Raw genomic sequence first — 22658 nt, forward strand, 5'->3', positions numbered from 1 at the left:
ACAGCTAACTGAACGGGAGAAAATACTAACATTCAGAACATCAGATAATGGGTTAATATCCAGGCTATATAAAGTACTAATGAAGATGAACAACAACAACAAAAAATCCAAAAACTCTACCAAAAACTAAGAAAAGGAAATAAACAGGCATTTCCCTGAGGAAAGTAAATTTTTGACCATTAGGCACATGAAAAAGAACAGTGTTATCATCATTTTTATTGGGGAGATATCCAAATCAAGGCAACAGTGAGAATGGCAGATATCAAAAATAATGGGAGTAATTTGTGCCATTGCTGATGTGATAAAAAAGGAATCCTTCAGCCAGGTTTGGGCCTGCAGTTATGACACACGTGGGGTCTCGCGGGATGGGGTTGGAGCCGGCCCTTTCCTCCCCACCTCAACGAGACCCCGAGTCGCTGCCCATGAAACGCCTCTATGGCTCCTGATTAAGCTGCTTTATGGCCATAATCTCAGAGACTCAGAAACAAATCTCAAAACCCAGTTCTTTTGATAGAAATGCGTCCTGTCCCTGCAGTTGGTTACCAGCGCTGGGCCATCCCAGGAGGGAATGGTTTTCGTGCCTTGGCCTGTTCCACTTGGCGGCCCAGTGGCTGACATCCTCCAGAGGCCACTGGACAATCAGGTTTGGGCCTGTAGTGACGAGACATGTGGGACCTCACGGGATGGGGGTGGAGCCGGCACTTTCCTCCCGGTCCCAATGAGACCCCGAGTCATCGCCCATGAATAGCCTCTCTGGCTGCTAATCAAGCTGCTTAATGGCCATGATTCCAGAGACCAGAAACAAATCTCAGAACCCAGTGACTTTTAGCAGAAATGTGTCTGGACCCACAGTAGGTAACTGTCGCAGGGCCACCCCAGGAGGGAATGGGTGTTGTCCCTCCACCTGCTCTCCTTAGGCGGCTCGGTGGCTGCCATCCTCCAAGGCCATTGGGCAGTCAGGTTTGGGCCCTCAGTGACGAGAAACGAGGGGCCTCACGAGAGAGAGGTGGAGCCGGCCCTTTCCTCCCCATCCCAACGAGACCCCAAGTCGCCGCTCATGAACGGCCTTTCTGGCTCCTGATCAAGCTGCTTAACGGCCATGATCCCAGAGACTCAGAAACAAATCTTGAAACCCAGCAGGTTTTGGCAGAAATCCCATCAGATTTAAGTGTTAAAATTTTGAAATTTCAAAATCGCGTGGCCAATACTGCAACCACACGACATCATATGTTATTTATAACCATCAATAGAAAAAAATTGTCTACTGTTGCCTTTTCAGCAGATCTGAGTGTTGGGGTGAAATCCCAAATGTTAATGGTGGGTCTGGTGTCAAAATATTGAATGTAATCAAAGTAGAGAGAGAGTAATGTGGAAATCATTTGCCCCACAGGTAAGGGGTGGGTGTAGGATGGGGGTACACTGGGGTTTTGGTGGTGGAGAATGGGCACTGATGAAGGTACGCGTGTTTCATTGTATGACTGAGACTTAAACCCGAAAGCTTTGTAACTGCTCTCACAGTGATTCAATAAATAAAATTATATAAAATGGGGGAAAAAAGTAAGGTGGAGTTCATGCCCCATTCAATCAGCTAATCAGTGACTGAATAAAAAGCAGTACTCCTACATTAAAAAAAAAGAAGAATCCTTGCACTAAAGTGGTAGTGCAGTGAAAGACACTGCAAGGAGTGATTCCTGAGCACAGAGCCAGGAATAAGCTATGAGCACCACTTGGTGTGATTCAAAAAGCAAACTAAATAAATGCAAAAATAAATACTCATGCACTGCCGCTGGGAATGTTGTCTGATTCAACCCTTATTGAAAACTGTATGGAGATTCCTGAAAAAAAAAAGTCAGAACTGAGTGTTCATACAAACCAGTAATTATACTTCTGGGCTCATACTTCCAGGACACAGAAACACTCATTCTGAAGGATGTGTTCCCATCATTATTCATTACAACACTCAGTATAAGAGCTAAGATATGGAATCATCTTGGATGTTCAATGATAGATGAGTGGATTATGGAGATGTGGCATATATATGCCATATATATATCACTGTATCACTATATCACTGTCATCCCATTGTTCATGAATTTCCTTGAGCAGGCACCGTAACGTCTCCATTCGTCCTAGCCCTGAGATTTTAGCAAGTGCCACATAGGATGTTCTTTTAGGGTTAGGGGAATGAGACTCATCATTGTTACTGTGTTTTGGCATATCGATTATACCACAGGGAGCTTGCCAGTCTCTGCCATGTGTGCCAGATACTCTCAGTAGCCTGCCGGGTTCTCTGAGAGTGAAAACTAGACAATAAGAGGTCACGCAGTCATGAATGCTGTCGTGTGCTTCCAGGAGCTTGGTTCTATAGTCTCTGAACTATAGCTGAAGACCTCCAGAACGTAGCCACAGTTATATATATCATGGTCATGGTCCTCCCGTTATTCATCGATTTGCTTGAGCAGGCCCAGTAACATCTCCATCGTGAGACTTGTTGTTACTGTGTTTGGCATATCAAACCCGTTACGGATAGCTTGCCCTGCTTTGCCTTGCGGGTGAGATATTCTCGGTAGCTTGCCGGGCTCTCCGAGAGGAGCGGAGGAATCGAACTTAGGTCGACCATGTTGGCTGTGTGCAAGCAAATGCCCTACCCACTGTGCTATTGCTCCAGCCTATATATATATATATATATATATATATATATATATATATATATATACACACACACATATATGTATATATATGGCATATATGTATATGACATATACATGTATATATACACACACATATAATGGAATTGTATAAAGCTGCAAGGAACAATGAAATCCTGCAACTGTTTGGATTACCTGTAAGATACTATATTAAGTAAAGTAAACCAGAAAAAGGATAAACACAAGATGATCTCACTTATCAGTGATATACATAGTAATTGGGCACAGGAATGCAATGTAATAAAAGAGGAATACCTAGATCACTCTTGACCCCAGATTATAGGGAGGAGAGGGACAGAGAAGGAAAGACTTCAAGGACAGAAGAGGAGACAGAAGGAAAGGAACTGCCGTTGGGAGGAAGGCAGGGGTCAAGGATCTTGGGTACATGGGTAAAAGAAGAGCTTAGCTCTGTATACAAACCACAGAGTCAACAACAATGAAAATGTGAGATTCAAACCGTCAGAACCAAACTGAAAAATGTGCCAGTCAAGGTAGCATTCTGGGAAGCTGGGAAGGAACTGAAAACTCTGGTGAATGGAAGCTGACATTGATGGTGGGATTGCTGCTAGAATACTATATAGAACTCAACTACCAACAACTTTACAAATCACAATTCTCTAATTAAAAAAATAATACTTGTCATGATCTGAAATCTCCAGGTTCTCATGGAGTCTGGGATGGGTTACCTCCTCCCATCTCCCTGTTCTTCCAGATCCTGAAACTCATGCCCAGGAAATGCCTCAGGGCCAGATAAGCTCATTAACAGGCCATGATCCAGGGACTCAGAAATAAATCTCAAAAGAGATCAACAACTTGCAGAGATGCATCCAGAACCAGCACCAGGGTGCTGAGTCATCAAGGGTACCCATAATCACTATCAAGTTAAAAATTTAACTCCAGCAGTAGTTCCCCATTCAAAAATTTTGAATTCCTGGAGCATGCTGCTGCATGACATCCCAACTCTATGCCACTGATGCACCAGGGGTGGCACATGAGATTGGATGAGATATAAAGTAGAAGTCAACCAATCTCCATTAAGAAGATATAAACAAACAAACAAAAAAGGGAAAAGAAAATATAAACACACAAAGCTAAACCTTGTAACAACATGTTAGTAATGTGTTTCTCTTCTACAAGGATTTTATAGCTCCATGTTGAGATAAAACAATATTCACACACCTTTTTAAAAAATTTTTATTAATGAAACACCATGAGGTACAGTTGTATATTTACAAAGTTTTGTGCTTGGGTTTCGATTATACAATGATCAAGTACCCACCCCTCCACCAGTGCCCATTTTCCACCTCCATGAATCCCAGTATCCCTCCCACACCTATCCCCCCATCCCACCCTGCCTCTGTGGCAGGGCATTCCCTTTTGTTCTCTCTCTCCTTTTGTGTGTTGTGGTTTGCAAAAGAGGCATTGAGTGGCAAACATGTTCAGTCCATAATCTATTTTCAACATGCATCTCCCCTCCTGGGAGGATCCTCCAAACACCCTTTATTTGGTGCTCCCTTCTCTATCTGAGCTGCCCTTTCCCCTAGAGTGCCCGGCTGGCCTCTAAGCCATCGAGTAATCCTCCTGGTACTGATCTCAGCTATTCTTGGCTATTAATCTCCTATTTTGTTACTTTATGTCCCCCAGATGTATGCAATCTTTTTATGTCTATCCCTCACTTTCTGACTCATTCCGCTTAGCATGATACTTTCCAGTCACACACCTTTTTCTAAGAAAATATTTTTTAATCAGTTTTGGCGCATTAAAACAAGCATCATAAAATAAATCATTCAGAAGCTGCTATAGGGGCAGGCTCAAGGAATGGTTGGGAAAATTGAAAATAATAATAGTGGGAAGGTGCACTGGCAGTGGAATTGGTGTTGGAATATTGTTCGTCGATTGCCTCGAGCAGACCCCAGTAACGTCTCCTTCATCCTATCCCTGAGATCAAAGCTCATTCAGGGTTAGGAGAATGAGACCCATCATTGTTACTGGTATTTGGCATATTGGGTCCGCCACGGGGATTTTGCCAGACTCTGCCGTGTGGGCAGGTTACATTCAGTAGCCTGCCAGTTTGTCCAAAGTAAGAATGAGATAATAAGATGTCGCACGGACGCATTTGCTGGGTTTTATAGTCTCTGGGTCTTGGCCCTTGTTGGGATTACACGGTGCCAGGGGGCCAGTTGGTGGGTGTGACCCCTGCCTACTGGAATATGGAGAATCTGGGTGGAGGATAATCAGCCCCGATCTGAGCAGGCTTGAGGATCTCAGTCCCGGAACCCGCATGCCTTTGTTCCTCTGCCGGTACCTTCATGCCTGTGGTTGGAATATTGAATGTAAGAAAATCTGAACTTTATAAAAATAAAATAATAAAATAAATATAAATGAATAAAAATTAAATTGCTACTGTGAGAATAAAAAAAAACCTGTCATGTCAAAAATGATCATCTCATAAGTTTAAAGGCCCAATATGGTGTGTATTAGCTGTCAGGATAGAAAACTACATGATCATTGTCCAATTTCTGTCATTATGCAGATACAGTGTGTTTATCTGAATGTACAAAACCTATATGTATATGAACTTTTCACTGGTTCTTTTTTTTTTCGTCACTCCCAGCGTTGCACAGAAGTTATTCCTGGCTATGCACTCAGGCATTACTCCTGGCGGTGCTAGTGGGGACCATATGGGATGCTGGGAATCAAAGTCGGGTAGACTACGTGCAAGGCAAATGTGCTCCCTGCTGTCCTATCATTCCAGCCCCTGAACTTTTCATGTAATGTGCTGGTAGTAATGCAAAAACTCTAACCTCCATGGATATAAACATTGTTCATGATGTTAAACATATACAAAGGCCAGGAACCAAGCTTCAAAATAAGTTTATGCACATTTAAGCTTGAGTCCATGGCATGGGAGTTAAATGTCAGATTTAATTTCTCTAGGATACTCATATTTATACTCACAGGCCATAATTTAATCATAGATATTTTATTATAAGATTGAAATATCAACTTTAATTTGGGCTTAGTTAATTTTTAATTAATATGCATTTTATCTATTCTACAAATTTTTTTCTGGCGAATCTAAATAAGCATCAGATAACATGTAACAGTGCTGACTCCTGTTCTGCACTCAGGGATCACTCAAGATGAATTCAGGGAACCATTTGGGATTCCAGGAATTAAACTTAGGTCAGCCACATGCAAGGCAATGACCTGCCCATTGTACTATCACTCCAGCTCTAAAAGCATTTTTTAAATGTTTGTTACACTACTTTCTAAGGGGACCATTCAGTGCTAAGGACAGAACGTAGGGCTCCTGTAGGTCCACTGTAGAAAATCATTTTAAGAGGGGAAGGAGAAGAATATGGCTCACAAACTTAAAGTAACCAATTCGATATTATAATACCTCTTCCTCTAGCTATGTACACATATGTCAAAGAGAAAAACAAATAACCCACTCCCTTTGCTATTACAACTTAAGGTACCATTGTCACTGGCAACATGATTTCTTCACCTAGTGATTCATATGCATAGCCCGTTAAATTAATAACATGATATATGATTATTTTGAGGAGGAGGGTAAAGATAGACTAATTTCTGAATGGCTTTATCAAGATTCACTAGAGAAAGTTTTGCCGTGAGCTTATAGTTTGTATTTTCATAGGACATTCAACTAATTCTGAGAAAAGACTCAGAAAACAGTCAAACTTAGTTCACAAAAGGGCCATGAATAAATGCCAAAGTGTCAATATTCAATACAGCATTTTCGTGGCCCATACTCTTATTTTAACCATGTCTTTTATAGTGTGTATTAATGTCTTTTTGCAAGTCAAAATAAATAATGATCCCAAATGGGGATCACTGTCACTGTCCTCCCGTTTTTCATCGATTTGCTTGAGCGGGCCCAGTAATGTCTCCATTTTATGAGATTGTTGTTACTGTGTTTGACATATTGAGTATATCACGGGAAGCTTGCCAGGCTCTGTTGTGCAGGTGAGATACTCTCACTATCTTGCCGGGCTCTCTGAGAGGGGCGGAGGAATCGAACCCAGCTGGGCCGGGCCAACTGCACGCGAGACAAATGCCTTCCCGCTGTGCTATCACTCCAGCCCAAATGGGAATCATCATATATAAAAATAAATAAATCTGTAGGACAGTTTAAAATAAGAAATACAATGCAATGCTATGGGAACAGGTTCCCAGCCACTCTAGAAGTTAAAATGAAACCATGACCTTACATTTTCCAATTCTGAATTCTATATTACAACAAAGAAAAATTCCACTGAAAATTGTTAGTGTAATTTTGGTAGGGTACATGAAGATATACACATCTTAGAGACTCTGGCATTCAAGAATCCTTCCATTGTCTTTCTCACATGCACATCAAGCCATGAATCTTCCAAAGAATTTTCGTCATTGCTCCCTTCACGCCCTTGTTCCGAAGCGTGTAGATGACAGGGTTCATCATGGGGATAAAAATGCCATAAAGGAGTGACGTGAATTTGCCATTATCCTGAGAGTAGTTGTTGCTGGGCTGGAGATAGGCATAGATGGCTGTGCCATAGAACAGAGAGACCACGATGAAGTGGGAGCCACAGGTCCCAAAGGCTTTGCGCTTTCCCGCTGCAGACTTAATTCTTATGATGGCCCTCACGATCTGACCATAGGAGAATACGATCAATGAAACTGGTATGAGAACAATAATAAAACTGGCAACGAAGATCTCAGACTCTGTGCTACTAGTGTCAATGCAGGCAATCTTGATCAGTGCAGGAATCTCACAAAGGAAATGGTCTATTTTATTCCTCCCACATAGTGGTAAAAGAAAGATGAGCACCGTCTGCACCAAGGAGTTAGAAAAACCAAAGATCCACGAAGAAGAAGCCATCAGCGCACACAGACGAAAATGCATAATAACAGTGTAGTGGAGGGGTCTGCACACAGCAGCATAGCGGTCAAACGCCATGACCCCTAAGAGAATGCATTCTGTGCATCCCAACCCTAAAAAGATGAACAGCTGAGCCACACAACCAGCATAGGAGATAGACTTATCAGGTCCACTGAGATTAAACAGAAACTGAGGGACAGTGCTGGTAGTATAACACAAGTCTAAAAAGCTTAAGTTCGAGAGGAAAAAGTACATTGGGGTGTGGAGATTTGGGTCCAGATAGGACAATGCAATGATGGTGGTGTTCCCCAGCACAGTGAAGATATAAAGGATTAAAAGAACCGCAAACAGGATGAACTCCAGATGAGGCCTGTCAGAGAACCCTAGGAGGATAAATCCAGTGAAAGAACTTCCATTTGTCTGTTCCATCCTTTAAAAGTACATATCTCCTGTCAAGAGAAAGATTGCACAATTTGCATAAGTATCATCAGGAGTGAGAATGTAGCCTCAGTCGTAGTATATGCAGTGCCCAGGCTATGCAGTGCCCTGCGTTTTGATCACTTATAACCTTGTAAAACCAACACAAAAGGGCAAGAGGATTTCCAATAAAAGTGAGTGAAAGAAATTCATCATGGGAAGAGTTTTAGCCCTGGGGCTGGAGCATAGGTAGGGCATTTGCCTTGTAAGTTTCTGACCTGAGTTTGATTTCTGGTCCTGCCAGGAGTAATTACTGAGTGCAGAGCTAAGAGTAAGTCATAAATACTGCTGGCTATAGACCAAAAACAAACAAAGCAAAAAATTTTAGCTCGTTTTATATGTAACTATTGAATAAGTGATAGCTTAGGACAACTGACTTATCAACTTAGTTCTACTTTATCACAAGAAGTATTATTATTGGGGCTGGAGAGATAGCACAGTGGGTAGGGCATTTGCCTTCCACACGGCCAACCCAGGTTTGATTCCCAGAATCCCATTTAGTCCCATGAGCACCGCCAAGGAGTACTCCTGAGTACAGAGCCAGGAGTAATCCCTGTGCATTGCCAGCTGTGACCCAAAAAACAAACAACAAAAAAAATTATTATTGACATTTTATATAAGAAAATTGAACAGTAGAAATTTATTAGTATCGATCATTTCATTTTTCATTTCATTTCTTCATCCTGTTATTCGTCGATTGCCTCGAGCAGGCCCCAGTAACGTCTCTTTCATACTAGCCCTGAGATTATATTCAAGGCTCTTTAGGAGAATGAGAACCAGTATCGATCATAGACATTAAATATATGGTTCCTATTGAGCTTAATAGAATTTAATGTATATAGACAATAGCACTGCATAGGGTGTTTGCCTTGCATGTGGCTAACCTGGCCGACCCAGGTTCAATTCCTACGTCCCTCAAGGAGTGCCTGGCAAGCTACCGAGTATATCTAACTCGCATATCAAAGCCTGGCAAGCTACGCATGACATATTTGATATGCCAAAACTCAGTAAAAACAAGTCTTACAATGGAGACATTACAGAGCCCACTCAAGCAAATCAATGAACAAAGGGCAGACCGTGCTACAGTGCTTCAGTCTATTTTAAAGAAAATGGAAATGATGCAAAAAAGAGAAAGCAAGATCTGAAAAAATAAGGAGCTACAGAGAGGGGAGATTTTAAATGTTTATCTTATAATTCTCACAGGCAATAAAGGTAATAGAAGATAATCCCCATTTAAAAATCACAAATTCATAGCCTAGAATATACTCACACCCAGAATCATATTGCATTCAAAATATCACTCAGAGTACTATGTAGCGGTAACAAAGTATGAATCATGCAGCTCACTGCAATGTAGACAGAACTGGAGGGTGTAATGTTAAGCAAAATAAATCTGAGAGAGGATAAATACAAGATGATCTCACTCATCTTTGGAGTACAATTCACTAAACAAATGAATTGACGGTGCTGAACAATAACCAACTCTTGGCACAGGAACACGAAACCGCTTGCTGGAGGGGAGGGAACAGACTAGAGACAATTTAGTAGCGTTGATGAAGGCTCATGGGCACTTTGGTGAGGGTGGGGTGCCGTAATTTCCTACACTAAGCCATAAATGTCAACAATATTGTAACTACCTGACCTCTAATAAATTTTAACATATTTCTATCACTAATAGTGCTTTATATATGTAAGTTTAACTCTTTTTCCTCATTGCTGCATCTAATCTACCATGTTTTTTATGCTACCCTGATCTTCTGTAGGGTATTTAAAAGTGAACATTCTGACAGAATCTGAAAATACCATCATTCAATTACACTAAATATTGTCCTCAAGATGCCTACAGCTACAATAGCAGTTTAGGAACAACTCTTAAAATTCATTGGGTATATATAGTCTCTTTGATAAAAACTCAAAAATCCAGTAACCAACAAATTTCTTTTCTTCTGATTTCATTTTCACATAGTAGTAATAATAGGGGGCTGGAGCGATAGCACAGTGGGTAGGGCGTTTGCCTTGCACACAGCTGACCCGGGTTCGATTCATGCACCTCTCTCAGAGAGTACAGCAAGCTACCGAAGGTATCTCGCCCGCATGGCAAAGCCTTGCAAGCTACCCATGACATATTCAATATGGCAAAAACAGTAGTAACAACATCTCACAATTTATTGTGAGACGTTACTGGTGCCCGCTCGAGCAAATAGATGAAGAACAGGAGGACAGTGCTACAGTGCTACTTACAACAGGACTCATGGAATTCCTGATGGAGGTGAGATGATAGCCTATGAAGTTTTAATCCATTTAAACATGTTTTAATATATTCAGTTGTGTAATCTAAGTTCAAAAAGAAGGCATTACGTTACTCCCTAAGATAAAATGCTTAGATAGATAAATGTACAGAGATATTCATACATATACTGTCAAAGCTATGGCAGGTCAAAGATATACACATAAAATTTAAAAGAATTCAAATAAATGAATATATAAAATAACATTTTAGTACCATAAAACTTAAAAGACAATCCCCATCATTAGTTAATTTCATATCTGTATCTTTCTCGGAGCTCTCTGAGGAGTTCATTACACAGCCCAAATATTGCCAAGAGTAAGGTTTAGGAACTAGCATTTCATCCAGCTACGTCAGACTCACAAGCACAGTGATACGACAAACTAAATGACATCAGATCACTGGAAATTATACTCATATGTTATGCATTAGGTAATTTTTAATTATTCTAACAATTTTTAAAATTTTTTTATTGAATCACTGTGAGACAGACCCTTACAAAGTTGTTCATGATTAGGTTTCAAGTCATTCAGCGTTCCAACACCCATCCCTCCAGAAGTGTAAATTTCCCAGCACCTTTGTCCTCAGTTTCCCTCCCACCAAACCACACCCCCAGCCTGCTTGCAATACAGATTCTGAAAGGTTCTCAAGAATGTCCCTTTACCTATGTTTAGCACTCAGTTCTTATTCAATGTGATCATTTCTAGTTTATTCTAGAATTCTTAAAGTATTAATCATGTTTGAATATAAGCTCACAGGTGTGTAAAAAATAGATAATATTGGCTAACATAAATGTTAATAAAATCTGAATAAGAAAAGTGATAAGCAGTTAGTGGTAGGAGCACACTTAGAATATTTTCCATACAAACATAATGGATATAATTGACATTCTCAAATAGTTTAATTATATGGGAAATAACCAAGAAGAAATAATTTTATGCATAAAGGTGTACATATGAAAGTTTAACACATCACATTACACAAATATAACTTATAGTGAAACCCACAACAATAGTATGAAAGAGAACATCATATATCCTGAAAGAATAACAAAGACAGTCTATTCTGTAGTCCGTGAGTCTTGAGGGGCAAGACTGCCCCACTAAGTTCCAGAAATCTTAGAAGTTGAAGTGGGGACTGCAGTGATTTGGTCGGGGGCAGGGCTGCCCTCCCCAACCTGGCTCCCACCCACTGTACCCAGTCATGAGTTTCCCTTTTATCTGAGAAATACTTACTGGCAAAGTAAACGTATGTGAACCTAGTAGCCTATACTCACATAATGAACAGAGTTTGGATGGCACACTAGTCAGAGAGTAAGAGCTGGACACTAAAATCACTCAGCAGCATGGACAAGGATGAAAACACATCTCATCAGTGTCACCCCATATGAACATTGTCATTTGCCTATTTCACTAGGTTACGAGCCATTCAAATCACAGTTTCTCTTCCTGTACCTTTTTCTTTTCAAATTAGCATTCTCATTCAGTTTGAGAATAACCACTTCTTGTTAATAATAAATTCCAAATATAGATTTATTGATACACTATGCTCAGGGTGGATTGCAATCTTCAGTCTACGTTTTGAAGACTCCACAGTAATTTTAAGTAGTTTTTTACTTCTTTAAGTAAAATTTCTCTAAAAGAAGAAATAAAAGCTTTAAAACTACATATACTGAGAAGGGAGGCTATTTAGAGGTAATGAGACAGTGATGGAATCTGTGAGACAGACCCTGACATATTGGTGGCGAGATTGTGCGGCACCTCGGCCACCACACAACAGAGTCAATACCACTGGGAAACTCAAAGAAAATTAGGAAAAATTTAAGACAGTATTTAAATATTTTTAACCGACTGACACATATAATAAATTTCAAGATAGAATAAATATTGGCAGAAATTATCAAGATTAAGAAGCCAGAGAAAGAATGAAAGAATACCTAGGCTTTCTTTTCACATTAAAATATACTTTTGTTCAGTCACTGAAAAGCATGTTTTATGACATTTAAATATGCTCTTTATTCAAACTATTTTCCAAATGCACAGATAGAGGTTTAATTAATGTACTATAGTATGATGAAATCTCTGGGAACAATAACAATTACTGACTTCCAAAATGAATCAAATTTAGTCCTTTAACTTGAAGATTTTCTGTAATCTACTCCAGCCAGACGATAAATGCAAACAACTGTGGGTCTTGGTTTAAATAAAGTTTCTACTGAACGTAAAACTAAATGTCTATTCATAAATTAACACTGAGACTGAATATCATTCCAATCACTGATATATATTCACCTTTCCTATAGGTCCTACACCCTTTTCCTACCTCATTTCCAAATTTCAACCTTAATATAGTACAGAGATGCATCCTGGATAAGAGAGTTCAGGAGTCAGGCTGTATGGAGAGAGTGGAAAGGTTAATTACACCAGCCCTGGATTACGTAGAAACCTTTCTTAAGTAAGAGGCCACCTTCTCAGGCTGACTTCACATTCTTCACATGGTAGTACGCCTGCACTCTGCTTCAAGGTGAAAGGCAATATCAGACTCTCAGTACTATTTCCCCAAAACAGTGTCTATATGACAGTGAGATCCTTATGGGCAACGGGATACAGTGACATGAAACTGCAGCATGAATGGGCTGCACAGGGCAAGAACCCAACCTGTTTACCTGTGGGAAGTCTCTAAGGATGTATCTCCTGTACTGTTAATTAGCTGGTGTCACCAAGCTGTCCAGAGATAACAATCCTCAGGGATAATAGATATCAAAGAAAATACCAGCAGATAGCTAATCTGCCTCTTCTATAATATCATATATCTCACAGAGCAATGTTATATATTTCATCATTCCATAAACTTGACAGTTACCTTACATCTCATCTCTAAATAATTTCAGTGTCTTTTTGAGAAAGTCATTTTTTCTCACATTTTAAAAATAGTTTACATACGACTATAAATAAATAAAATCTTGACTTAATTAAAATTAAATTAGATTGGAGCAGGAGAGATAGTATAGCGGGTAGGGCTCTTGCTCTGCACAAGGACAACTCAGATTCGACCCTAATCATCCCAGACGGTCTCCCAAGCCCCTTCAGGTGTGATTCCTGGGCACAGAATCAAAGACCACGCCTTGAGCACTGCCAAGTGTGTCCCAAGAAGCAACAATAAATAGCACTGTAGCACTGTAGCACTGTCCTCCCATTGTTCATTGATTTGTTTGAGTGGGCACCTGTAATGTCTCCATTGTGAGACTTGTTGTTACTGTTTTTGGCATATCAAATACGCCATGGGGAGTTTTCCAGGCTCTGCTGTGCGGTTCGGATACTCTTTGTAGTTTGCCAGGCTTTCTGAGAGGGTTGGAAGAATCGAACTGAGATTGGCTGCGTGCAAGGCAAAGTCTGTGCTATCGCTTCAGCCCACAAAAATAAATAAAAATTCAAAATTAAGTTAAATTTTAACATTAAAAACTTAAATTTAATTAAAATGCAAGACAATCTCTTGGGTAAAAAGACGCATCACAGACTGGAAGGAAAAACTTGTCCACTAACTAGCAAATCTTGATAGAAAGCACTTGTAAAACTCAGCAAAAAGGAAAAAAATGCCCCATCAAAAAATGAGGAGAAGAGATGAACAGACATTTCTGTAAAGATATAGATAGAACACAATGGCCACTCAATATCTCTAGTGTAAACTACAACACACAAAAGAAAAGAGATAACAAAAGGGAATGCCCTGCCTCAGGGGCAGGGTGGGGTGGGAGGAGTTGAGTGGGAGGGATGAAGGGATACTGGGAACATTGGTGGTGAAGAATGGGCATTGGTAGAGGAATGGGTACTCGATTACTGTATGACTAAAATGCAAGCATAAAGTTTGTAAGTCTGTAACTGTACCCCAAGGTGATTCACTATTGAAAAATTAAAAAAGAATATATATGGTCAACACGCACATGAAAAGATGCTCTTATTATTTATTATCTTATCCTATGGCAAATCAAAACAACAGTAAGTTATCATCTCCCACTACTAAGACTAGCATACATTAAAAAGAACAAAAACAAACAGTGCTGGTGTGGATGTGTGGAGAAAAGAATCATCATCCACTGTCATTGGGAATGTTAACTGGTTCAACCTCTTTGGTAAACAATACAATCTTGGGGGTATAGTTCTGCTAGCAAGTCAATCTGTACCTGTGAGGCGAGTGCATCAGCAGCCTGATGGCAACGTCAGACTTTCAGATACCCCAAAATTGCTGTTGTGTCTTTGGCCAGACCCCAAAAACTTGGGGCAAAGTTTACCTAGAAAGTAAATGGCCTAAAGTTAGGTATGTGGGAAACACACCCACAAACCACCTCTGGCTCAGCTATGTAATTGGAGGCATGGCCTCTCTGGTTCCTGATCAAACTGTTTAATGGCCATCATCCCAGAGACTCAGAAAAAAATCTCAAAACCCAGCGACTTTTGGCAGAAATGCATCTGGTCCCTGCAGTAGGTTACCGGCACTGGGCCATCCCAGGTGGGAATAGGTTTCGTGCCTTGGCCTGTTCCCCCTGACGGCCCGGTGGCCACCATCCTCCAGAGGCCACTGGACAGTCAGATTTGGGCTTGCAGTGACGAGACACGCAGGGCCTCACAGGATGGGAGTGGAGCCAGTCCTGTCCTCCCCACTCCAACAAGACCCCAAGTCATCGCCCACAAACGCCCTCTCTGGCTACTGATCAAGCTGCTAAACAGCCATGATCCCAGCAACTGAGAAACAAATCTGGAAACCCAGTGGCTTTTGGCAGAAATGCGTCTGGACCCCACAGTAGGTTACTGTTGCTGGGCCACCCCAGGGAGGAATGGGTGTTGTCCCTCCACCTGCTACCCCCTGGCGGCTTAGTGGCCGTCATCGCCCAGAGGCCGTTGGACAGTCAGGTTTGTGTCTGCAGGGACGAGACATTTTGGGCCTCACGGGATGGAGGTGGAGCCGGGCCTGTCCTCCCCACCCCAACCAGACCCCAAGTCATCACCCACGAATGGCCTCTCTGGCTCCTGATCAAGCTGCTTAACGGCCATGATCCCAGAGTCAGAAACAAATCTCGAAACCCAGTGGCTTTTGGCAGAAATGTGTCTGGACCCCGTAGTAGGTTATTGTCGCCGGGCCACCCCAGGGTGTGGGATGGGGGTATACTAGGGTTTTTGATGGTGGAAAATGGGCACTGTTGAATGGATGGGTGTTTCATTTTATGACTAAGACTTAAACCCGAGTTTTGTAACTGCTCTCATGGTCATTCAATAAATAAAATTACAAAAAGGGGGGAAAAATACGATGGAATTTCTGCCCAATTCAATCAGCCTAATCAATGGCTGAATAAATAGCAATACTCCTACATTAAAAAAATAGTGCTTTTGAGCCTTAGGTTGGATGTCAAAAAGTGGAATTGCTGGTTATCTGGAAGTTCAATTCTTAGTTTATTAAGGAGAGATTGTATTGTTTTCCAAAGAGGTTGAACCAGTTGACATTCCCACTGACATGGATGATGATTCATTTCTCCACACATCTACACCAGCACTGTTTGTTTTTGTTCTTTTCAATGTATGCTAGTCTTTGTGGTGGGAGATGATAACCTACTGTTGTTTTGATTTGCCATCGGATAAGGTAATAAATGGTAAGAGCATCTTTTCATGTGCTTATTGACCCTCCGTATATAATATTTTTAATTTTTCATTAGTGAATCACCTTGGGGTATAATTACAGACTTACAAACTTTATGCTTGCATTTCAGTCATACAGTAATCGAGTACCCATCCCTTTACTAGTGCCCATTCTCCACCACCAATGATCCCAGTATCCTTCCATCCACCCCCCCTCGACTCCTCCCACCCCACCCTGCCCCTGAGGCAGGGCATTCCCTTTTGTTATCTCTTTCCTTTTGTGTGTTGTAGTATGTACTAGAGACATTGAGTGGTCATTGTGTTTGATCTGTATCTTTACAGAAATGTCTGTTCATCTCTTCTCATTTTTTGTTGGGGCGGTTTGTTTCCTTCTTGCTGAGTTTTATAAGTGTTTCTATCAAGATTTACTAGTTGGTGGACAAGTATTTTATTCCAGTCTGTGGTGCATCTTTTTACCCTAGAGATTGTCTTGCATTTTAATTAAATTTAAGGGTTTTTCTTTTTCTTTTTATTTATTTTTTAAATTATTTTTCAATTTTTATTAGTGAGACATCATGAGGTACAGTTGCAGACTTACACATTTTTGTGCTTGGGTTTCAATTATACAATGATCAAATACCCATCCCTCCACCAGTGCTCATTTCCCACCACCACGGATCCCAGTATCCCTCCCACCCCCCTAACCCCCATCCCACCTTGCCTCTGTGGCAGGGCATTCCCTTTTGTTCTCTCTCTCTCTCTTATCAGGTGTTGTGGTTTACAAAAGAGGCAATGAGTGACAATAATGTTTGGTCTATAGTCTACTTTCCGCATGCTTCTCCCATCCTGGGAGGATCCTCCCAACATCTTTACTTGGTGTGCCCTTCTCTATCTGAGCTCCCTTTTCCCCTAGCAAGTGTGGTTGGCCTCCAAACCATGGAGTAAAATTCCTGGTACTAATATTGGCCATTCTTGGCTGTTAGTCTCCTGTTTTATTACTTTATGTTCCCCAGATGAATGCAATCTTTCTATGTCTACCCCTTTCTTTCTGAGTCGTTTCGCTTAACATGATACTTTCCATGTAGTACCACTTCTATGTAAATTTCATGACTTCGTTTTTTCTAACAGCTACATAGTACTCCATTGTGTAAATGTACCAAAGTTTCTTAAGCCAGTCATCTGTTCTCAGGCACTCAAGTTTTTTCCAGATTCTGGCTATTGTAAACAGTGCTGCAATGAACAAACAATTGCAGATATCACTTCAACTATACTTTTTTGCCTCTCTCGGATATATTGCCAGCAGTGGTATTGCTGGATCAAATGGGAGCACAATTTCTAATTTTTTGAGAATAGTCCATACTGCTTTCCAAAAGGGCTGAACCAGTGGGCATTCCCACCAACAGTGAAGGAGTGTCCCTTTCTCACCACATCCGTGCCAGCTCTGGCTGCTTTTGTTCTTGTGGATATGGGCAGTCTCTGTGGTGTGAAATGATATCTCATTGTGGTTTTTATCTGCATATTCCTGATGATTAATGATGTGGAGCGTTTTCTCATGTGCCTTTTAGCCAGTCGGATTTCTTCTTTGTGAAAGTTTCTATTCATTTCATCTCACCATTTTTTGTTGGGATTGGATGTTTTCATCTTGTGGAGTTTAACCAGTACTTTGTATATCCTTGATATCAACCCCGTATCAGATGTGTATTTGGCAAATATCCTTTCACATTCTGTAGACTGTCTTTGTATTTTGATCACTGTTTCTTTTGAGGTGCAGAAGCTTCTTAGTTTAAGATAGTCCCATTTGTCTCTCTCTGTTTTCACTTGCTTGGCCAGTGGTGTGACATCTTTGAAGACACCATTAGCTTCTATGTCATGGAAGGCTTTGCCAACTTTTTCCTCAATGTACCTTCTGGATTTCAGTCTGATGTTGAGGTCTTTAATCCACTTTGATCTTACTTTTGTACATGGAGTTAGGCAGAGATCTGAGTCCACTTTTTTGCATGTAGCCATCCATTTTTGCCAGCACAATTTGTTAAAGAGGCTTTCCCTGCTCTACTTCACTTTTCTTGCCCCCTTATCGAAGATTAGATTCTCGTATGCTTGGGGGGAGATGTCAGTATATTCAATTCTGTTCCATTGGTCTACAGCTCTGCCTTTGTTCCAGTACCATGCTGTTTTAATTATTACTGCTTTGTAGTAGAGTTTGAAGTTAGGGAGGTTGATTCCTCCCATTTTCTTTTTACCGAGAATTGCTTTAGCTATTCGTGGGGGCTTATTGTTCCATATAAATTTCAGGAGTGTTTGCTCCATTTCTTTGAAGAATGTCATGGGTATCCTAATGGAGATCACATTGAATTTATACAGTGCTTTAGGAAGTATTGCCATTTTAACAATGTTAATTCTCCCGATTCATGTACAGAGGATATTTTTCCATTTCCTCGTGTCCTCTTTTATTTCCTGAAGTAGCATTTTGTAGTTTTCTTTGTACAGGTCCTTTACTTCCTTAGTTAAGGTGATTCCTAGGTACTTGATTTTCTGGGGCACAATTGTGAATGGGATTGTTTTCTTCATGTCACTTTCTTCTCTTTCACTATTTGCACATAGGAAAGCCATGGATTTTGGGTATTGATTTTATAGCCTGCCACTTTACTATACAAGCCTATTATTTCTAGAAGTTTCTTGGTGGAGGTTTTAGGATTCTCTAAGTATAGTATCATATCGTCTGTGAATAATGAGAGCTTGATTTCTTCCTTTCCTACCTGGATGCCCTTAATATCTTTTTCTTTCCTAATCGCTATTGCAAGTACCTCCAGTACTATATTGAACAGCAGTGGAGAGAGTGGACATCCTTGTCTCGTCCCTGATCTTAGAGGGAAGGCTCTCAGTTTTTCCCCATTGAGGATGATGCTTGCTGTAGGCTTGTGGGAGATGGCTTTAGCAATATTGAGGAAAGTCCCCTCTATCCGCATTTTGGCTAGGGTTTTCATCATAAATGGGTGCTGGATCTTGTCAAATGCTTTCTCTGCATCTGTTGATATGATCATATGATTTTTATCTTTTCTTTTGTTGATATGATGGATTATGTTGATTGATTTCCGAGTGTTAAACCAGCCTTGCATCCCCGGGATGAATCCTTCTTGGTCATGGTGTATGATCTTTTTGATGAGTAGTTGAATTCTATTTGCTAGTATTTTGTTGAGATCTTCGCATCCGTGTTCATCAGGGATATCGGCCTGTAGTTTTCTTTTCTCATGGTGTCTTTGTTTCCTTTTGGTATTAGAGAGATATGGGCTTTATAGAAACTGTTTGGGAGAGTTTCCATTTTTTCAATTTCCTGGAAAAGCTTGAGAAGGACTGTCAGTAGGTCCTCTTTAAATGTTTGGAAAAATTCGCTAGTGAATCCATCTGGACCTAGGCTTTTGTTTTTGGGAAGACTTTTGATTACAGTTTCGATTTCCTTGATGTTAATAGGTCTATTCAGGTACTCTAGATCTTCTTGACTCAGCTTTGGGAGATTATAGGAGTCCAGGAATTTATCCATTTCTTCTAGGTTCTCTTGTTTTGTGGCATACAGACTTTCAAAGTAGTCTCTGATGATCTTTTGGATTTCTTTGGTTTCTGTTGTGATATACCCCTTCTCATTTCTGATTCGGTTTATTAGGGTTCTCTCTCTCTGTTTCTTTGTGAGTGTTGCTAGTGGTTTATCTATCTTGTTTATTTTCTCAAAGAACCAGCTCTTGGTTTCATTGATCTTTCGGATTGTTTCCTTGGTTTCCATGTCATTGATTTCTGCTCTAAGTTTTATGATCTCTTTCCTCTTCCTGATTTAGGCTCTTTCTGTTGGTCCTTTTCTAAGGTCTTGATCTGTGAGGTCAAGCTGTTTATGTGCATCCTTTCTACAGACCTAAGATATGCTTGCAGAGCTATAAATTTTCCCCTTAACATGGCTTTCGCTTCATCCCATAGGTTCTGGTAGCTCGTGTCTTCATTCTCATTTGTTTCCAGTTATCTTTTGATTTTGTCCTTGACTTCGTTCCTGACCCACTCGTTATTCAGCATTGAGTTAATTTCCAGGTGTTTGATTTGGTTCTCCGTGTCTGTGTGTGATTCACTTCTATCCTCAGTGCATCATGGTCTGAAAAGATGGTTGGTACTATTTCTATCTTACTGATTCTGTTGAGGTATGTTTTGTGTCCTAGAACATGGTCTATTTTCGAAAATGTTCCGTCCGCACTGGAGAAGAATGTGTATTCTTTCTTTTGGGGGTGTAAAACCCTGTATAGGTCTATAAGCCCTTTCTCTTCTATTTTTTCTTTCAAAGCCAATGATTCCTTGCTGGGTTTTGTTCTTGTTGATCTATCCAGAGGTGATACGGCGATGTTGAAGTCTCCAAGTACTATTGTGTTGCTAGCAGTGTCCTCCTTAAAATTTGTTAGCAGCTGTTTTAAATATTTAGCTGTTCCCTCATTAGGTGTGTATACATTTAAGAGTGTGATTTCTTCCTGTTGTATGTATTCCTTGATGAAGAGAAAATAGCCTTCACTGTCCCTTCTAATCTTTTTCAAGGTGAAATTAATGTTGTCGGATACTAGTATGGCCATCCCAGCTTTTTTGAAGGAGCTGTTTGCTTGCAGGATTGTTTTCCATCCTTTGACTTTGAGTCTGTGTTTGCTCTGACTGATGAGATGAGTTTCTTGTAGGCAGCAGAATGTTGGGTTCTGTCTCTGTATCCATTTTGCCACTCTGTGTCTCTTAACTGGTGAATTTAGACTTTTGACATTGAGAGAGATTATTGTTATGGGGTTTTGTGTCATCTTTCTGTAAGGGTGTGTTGTGGTTGTAGGGTTTGTCTTGTCTTATAGAATTCCCTTTAGCCCTTGTTTTAGGTTTGGTTTTGAGTCTATGAAGTTACTGAGCTGCTGTTTTCCTAGAAAATAATGTACCATTTCTTCGATTTTGAGTGAGAGTTTAGCCGGAAGAGTATTCTTGGTGAAGCATTCATTTCATTGAGTTTTTTCACTACATCTCGCCACTGCCTTCAGGATTGGAGGGTTTCCTCTGATAGGTCTGCTGTGAATCTAAGGGGTGCTCCTTTGTATATGATTTCCTTGTTTGCCCTTGCTGCTTGCAGTATTGTGTCTCTATCGGCAGCATTCGTCATTCGAACTGTGATATGTCTTGGAGTATTTTTGTTCGGGTCTATGTTAGCTGGCACCCTTTGGGCTTCTTGAATCTGAATGGCTGCATTGTGGAGCTCTGGGAATTTTTCCGCGATGATTTGTTTAACCATGGCTTTTTCACTAGGATTGTTTCCCTGAGCTTCTGGTAGTCCAATGATTCTAATGTTGTTTCTTTTGGAATCGTCTCCTAGGACTCTGATTCTCTGTAGAGCTATTTTGAGGTCCTTTGCCACTGTTTGTTGTTGCGAGTTGGCTTGGTGCAGCTGATCTTCCAGCTCACTGATTCTTTCCTCAGCTGTGGTCATCCTATTTTTGAGGGCACAGACTGAGTTTTTTATTTCATCTATGGAATCTCTGATCTGTGCCATTCCTGTGCGAAGCTTTTCAATTTCTGCTCTCATTTCTTCCTTTATTTTGTCAATTGTGCGATTGATTGTTTGTTTCATGTCCCCTTTCAATTTCTGGATATCTGTCTGACTGTTTCATTGAGTTGATTGAACACCTTGATGACTTCATATCTGAATTCTTTGTCAGAGAGGTCTTAGGTGGCTAGCACCTACTGAGGCTTCTGAACTTGTTTCCTCGTCCTCTCCCTGTGGCGGGGATTTGCTTTGTTTCTTCATGTTGGTGTGTAGGTGTAGGGCTTAGATTTCTTGGTATGAGTAAACAACTTGCGGCCAAGTGAGCAGCCGCCTGCCCAAAATTAGGCCACGCCTACTTCTTAAAAGCCATGCCAACTTCTAAAGTGGCCACACCCCCACGGATATCTGGTGTGTGTTGGGGGAGTAAAGACTGGGTGGGGAGAAGAGAACAGCTCAGCTTGGGCGACGGATAGGGAGAGGCAGAGATGCTCAGATCTGCTTTGTCTCCTGGCGTCAGGGGGGCTCCTGGGGGCTTGCAGGGTGAAATCCAAGATCCGGGTTCAAGAAGCAGCGGAAAAACTGGCCTGGGTGGGGAGAAAAGACCAGCTCAGCTTAGGCGACAGAAAGTGAGAGGCAGAATATTTTTTTTTAATTTTTAAAAATTTTTTAAAATTTTTAAAAAAATTTTTATTAGTGAGACACCATGAGGTACACTTGTAGACTTACAAATTTTTGTGCTTGGGTTTCAATTATACAATGATCAAATACCCATCCCTTCACCAGCACCCATTTCCCACTACCACGGATCCCAGTATCCCTCCCACCCCCCACCCCCCCATTCCACCCTACCTCTGTGGCAGGGCATGAAATGAATAGAAACTTTCTCAAGGAAGAAATCCGAATGGCTAAAAGGCACATGAGTAAATTTAAGTTTTTAATGTTAAAATTTACCTTAAATTTAAATTTTATTTCTTTTTGTGGGCTGGAGTGATAGCACAGACTTTGCCTTTCACGCAGCCAATCTGGGTTTGGTTCTTCTGACCCTCTCAGAGAGCCAGGCAAACTACAAAGAGTATCCCACCTGCACAGCAGAGCCCGGAAAGCTCCCCATGGCGTATTTGATATGCCAAAAACA

At 40.8% G+C, this 22658-nt stretch overlaps 1 pseudogene; it reads right to left on the reverse strand.

Annotated features, from left to right (window-relative positions):
- Positions 1-7077: 7077 nt before the first annotated feature.
- Positions 7078-8037, reverse strand: LOC130040156 (putative olfactory receptor 2B8; annotated as a pseudogene).
- Between the last annotated feature and the right edge of the window lie 14621 nt (positions 8038-22658).

This window comes from Sorex fumeus, unplaced genomic scaffold, assembly GCF_029834395.1.
Source record: "Sorex fumeus unplaced genomic scaffold, SorFum_2.1 ptg000094l, whole genome shotgun sequence".
Lineage (NCBI taxonomy): Eukaryota > Metazoa > Chordata > Mammalia > Eulipotyphla > Soricidae > Sorex > Sorex fumeus.